Source organism: Montipora foliosa, chromosome 6 (genome assembly GCF_036669935.1).
Source record: "Montipora foliosa isolate CH-2021 chromosome 6, ASM3666993v2, whole genome shotgun sequence".
NCBI classification, from domain to species: Eukaryota; Metazoa; Cnidaria; class Anthozoa; order Scleractinia; family Acroporidae; genus Montipora; species Montipora foliosa.
Genome location: NC_090874.1, coordinates 26,277,382 through 26,282,521, shown reverse-complemented (window position 1 = coordinate 26,282,521; position 5,140 = coordinate 26,277,382). Strand labels below are relative to the sequence as shown.

The 5,140-nt window shown below is 37.7% G+C and overlaps 1 pseudogene; it reads right to left on the bottom strand.

The window, feature by feature from the left end:
- Positions 1-2,392: 2,392 nt before the first annotated feature.
- Positions 2,393-5,140, bottom strand: part of LOC138005294 (uncharacterized) — a 2,856-nt pseudogene continuing 108 nt past the window's right edge.

The window sequence follows — 5,140 nt, the reverse complement described above, 5'->3', positions numbered from 1 at the left end:
GCACATTGAGATGATGTTTAAATGTATAATCTATAGCCTGCCTCGTGCACGTGCATATTATCTATGTCGGGTTAAAGGCTCATCTGTGCAAACAGTTGCCAGCATATCCAAAATATCTGCGGGGAGTGTTTATAGAATTGCACATGAGAAAACTTATGACAGGCGCACTTCTGAGGAGACGTGTAAAAGAGGTTGCAAGAACAGGTTAAGTGACCGTGACAAAAGACAACTGATACGATGCATTACAGTTTTGAGGAAAAGAGAGGGAAACTTTACCTGTAAAGCACTGATGGAGGAAGCCGGAATTCAACAAAGGGATGTATCTGTAAGAACAGTTTCTCGTTTTCTCAATTCACAAAATGACTACTATTTGCAGACTCGCAGAAAGGGGCCATGACAGCAGAAGACCACGGCAAAAGAGTTAAGTTTGCAAAGTACATGAAAGCCAACTACGGGCAAGAGATTTGGACAGAAGCAATTTCCTTTTATCTGGATGGAACAGGATTTTCGTACGAAAGAAATCCACTAGATCAGGCTCATGCACCAGAAGCTCATGTCTGGAGAAAGAAATCAGAGGGTTGGGCGCCGGGATGTATAGCAAAGGGCCCCAAAGAGGAAACTGGGGGCAAAGTACTACGACTGATGGTGGCAATTTCTTACAATAAAGGAGTTATCTGCTGTGAACCATAGGAGAAAATGAATGGTCGTTATTTCGCTGCGTTTATAGATAACCATTTTGATCGCCTATTCACAGCTGCTGACAAAGGATGTAGCTGAATGTTTTTACAAGATTGGGATCCCTCTCAAAATTTGGCTTTAGCACGGGCAGCAATGCAATGCACAAACAGTACCTTAATCAAACTGTGTCCAAGATAACGGGATATGGCAGTCATTGAAAATGTGTTTCCCATGGTGAATAGGATGTTAAAAAGACAAGCAATGCAGGAACAACTACGCCGAGAAACATTTGAACAGTTTAAGAATCATGTTATCAATACATTTTACTCTATATCTGTTGAGACTAAGAACAATTTAATACGCTCTATGCCGAAACGAATTGATATGGTGATTAGAAATAAGGGGAAGTGTAGAAAATATTGAAGAAATACCGCTATTTCCATTCTGTGGATAACTGCATGAGATTTCTTCTCGCAAAATGCAAACTTTCAGAGACAATAAGAACTATCGCACTATTCGCCAAAAATAAGGGGGGAGGGGTGGTGTTGCATATTTCAAAACAGATGGGGGGGAAAATTGCTCTGATGGCCATCAAGGCGACGTTTAGTGATTTTTACATAGCTGAATCATTTTTTCCAGTCATTGTATGAAATTGATTCGCTATTCATTGACATGATTTCTCTTGGAGCTCCTGAGAAAGAATGATGAAGTACATTGCCTCTTAACTACACAAAGGTATCAAAGGAACACGGAACCTTTTCATTCTTTTGCTATAATCTGAACAGTTCTTTGTACAAAAATAAGCTAACTTTGTAGAAAATTACATTATTAAAAGAGATCATTTGTTATAATGACCTGTCGACCTTCTTAGTGCTAAAACTCAACAATTCACCACTGTGTTCTAAAGTAAAGTAATTATACTACCAAAGACTTAAGAACTCACGGCTATTTCGTAATGGAAATTTAGTTCGCGCATGCGCCCTTTTAAAGGAACGCGGTTAATTATTATATTCTCAAGATAATGCAAAAGGAAATGTTGACATAATTATCACGTCCATAGCAACCGGGAGAGCTCCTACTTTTTCGACCAATGAAATCTCATCGTTTATGTAATGTATGCATATGAAATTGAACATGGCGGATTTTTGCATTTGGAAGGTGTGATGGCTGTGGAAAATTTGATAAAAAATTGGTTAGAAGGGGCTCATTTTCTGCTAAAACTCGTCCCTATGTTCGAGTTCATGGAACAGAGACCATAAATGTTTGATTGTAAATTGGAAAGGGCCCGAATTTTTTATGCTAAAATAAGAGTGAAGAATGAACATGTGAAATCTTCCTGAGGAGGTCGTGGAGGTAAGTGTTTTAATCCGAATTGTTTTAAACCTTATTTCACGCACTTTTAATATGTGAAGTTTGCCCGTTATTTGACGCCATTTTGAATCTCTGAACAGATAATTTCGAACAGAAAGGCTTTAAACGTCAGACAAATAGTTAGTTCGGCTTCGTACAACTTGTGTAACATTGAATTATTCTTATTTGCTCAACAAAGCTTAAATTTATACGTGCATATACTGTTTTTTTGATCACATAAATCAGCGACTACCGACAAGGTTATATGTATAACTGTAGGTTCAATGTACGCCATTCATTGTAAGGAGAGAAAATTGCTTCATTCGATTTCTTTTCTCTTTAAATTACGCTCTTTAGGCTTTGGAGCTTTTCCTGCAAGTGCTGGACTCGTGGCAATGTGGTGGTTAACAAGGATTTGTCATAATCTCACGTCCTGCTTCTTTACATGATCAAAATGCTGAGATTGGGTATTGAACATGGAGTGGATTCCTTCAATCCCCTGTTCTCCGTAGAATCCATATGCCATATGCCATCGTCGAAGAAATGGACAAACATGATCTTCCAGCATATGCAGTTTGGGAGTAATTGTCATGTCAGGGAATTTTTCTCGGATACATTGTAAGAACATTTTGATGACTGCCTCTAAACAAAGAAAAAGGAGGATTTAGACTTAAGACATTGAAGTTGCATAAACATTTCTGCTCCCTCAAAAGAATCAGCTCCCTGTTGTTCAAAGAGTGGATAGGACTATCCACTAGATAAATCACTATCCAGTGGATAACTTAATTTTTGATTTTGATGGTGCTTGTTATCCATTGGTCAGTGCCATCCACTTTTTGAACAACAGGGGTGAGGTTATTAATTCCCTCACCCAGCTTATCAATCTTTTCATCATCAAGGTAGTCTGCACTGTCATAGAGAAAATGGCAAGCAGCAAAAAGTATGAATAGTTGATCAAACTTGACACTTATTTCTCTGGCCTCAGAAAGCAATGGAGGGCACAGCTCCTCTGTTTTTTCCACCACAGCACTGCATAGTCTAGTAATGTTGTTTTCCTAGATGAAAAACAACAGCAGCAACAATTTAATGAAAGTAATCTTGTGATAATAGTTGCTTTTCTAATGTGAAATCTGTCTTACAATTAGTTACCTTGTTACCAATAAATGATTTTCCATGATAAGCTTGTCTCTCGACATTCATTTGCTTGAGTACCACATCCAGTTGTTTTGTCAGTGTTGCATCTGACCTTTCAAAGGCAGCCAGCTGCATTTGCTCATCTGCAAGCTTCTCCTATAATTTTGTGTAAAAAGAGAAAACATTGTGTACAATTTGGAGTTATACTTTCGTTGACCTATGTTTTTTTTTTATTCCATGGAGAAATATTCATAGAAAAAGCGACCTATATAGTTTTGGAAGCAGTCAAGGAAAAATATGGATTGTGGATTTGTTAATGTAAGCAATGAGCATTACAATGCTGTATGATTTCTAGGAAATGACAAAATTACATTTTTCATACCTGCTGGTTTGCATTTTCAAGGAGGTTGTTTATTTCCCCTTGCATTGTTGTGAAGTAGGCATGCATGATATTTACATCAGAATGCAGACTCTGTAAATTCAGTAATTCCTGTAATGAATTTGCTTTCTCATGTAATTCTCTGGCCTGTCTACTGTGTTGCTGGGCAGCTCTTAGTGCCAGAATCTTTTCATCATTCTCATCACTGTATGTTGCCAGCTCCATTTGTATTTTCTTGTCCAGCTGAAAGCATTGGTTCTCCAATTCGTCAAATAGTTTCTTAAAAACACCCAAGCTAACGTGGAGTCCTGGTACACAAAACTTTAGATAAGAATGGCTTTTGTTAGTATTGTTCCCTTAGCAAAGAAAGGATAGAATATTCTTACTTTGTCCAGTTCGATATCAAGAAGGTTTTCATGAATCACATGGTGATAAAATTTCTGTCGACTGGTACAGGAGCCATCTGCTATGAACTTGTTGTAATCCTGTTGAATGTTTTGAAGCGTTCTTTTTTCTATGTTCCCTCGCTGAGGATCATGGCAAGAGAGTTGCATCATCTCATAAGCTATCAGGCACCAAAGGCATGGATACTTGCCTGCAAAAAAGTCAGAGATTATTTCATGAAGGCAAATTCATGAAATAATTTAGACTAAATAGGTATCTATTGATATCATTTTGTGTGTAATGATAGTCTTGAACTCACCTGACGCTCCAGCTATTCCAAATACCTTGCACAGAAATTCATAGTCACCAAATAAGAAAACCACTTGCTCTTTGCCCCTACAAATACATGTAAGCAACGTAAATAATTTTGATAATGATCACCATCCCTGCAAATATAAGTTGCCTTAAAATAAATGTAATGAATGACCATAGTTAGTAACTATGGAATGACTAACCTCCAAGTAGCTCCCTTCAAGGTGTTTACTTGCTCCTTGTATTTCATCAAAGCAGTCTTCAAATTGGCCCATGTGTCTTTTGCATGGAACATGGCAAAGACCACTGTATTTGTTTTTGAATTGGGATGCCTCAGGTTCGCAACCTGGAAAGCCATTTTAAATGACCCACCACCAGCATCACCTCCAAGTTTTATGTGAATTTCCTGTTCCGGGATGGCATTGTTCCATGTTAAGCGTCCATTCCTAAAGCAATCGTGAGTTGTTTGAATTAATAATTAAAGTTGAATTCACTGCACAAGAAAGAAACTTACGGCTTTCTTTAATAATTATTGAACACATACTGTAAATAAATTGTTGATATGAAAAAAAAAAAGTGTATGTATCATACTTTTCATTTTCATCCAAATGAAGTTTTATGAATTGGTTAAGATCTGCAACATAACCAAACTCTGCTCTCGGATCTCGGGATTGCAACTTGGTTTCTTAAACTCGAAGGGAACCATTTCAAATACTAAGTTGGTGGGATCGGTGATGGACTGAACTTGCTTCCGCTGATACACTTCGCTCGCAGAGGAAAGTCCCCAGTGATCAAACCATCTGAGGAGACAATGCCATTATGATGTAAGTACCTAATGAAAATTGACTTTGTTATCTTCAGTATACATGCATATTGGCCTGTATATTCCAATTTCAAATCATG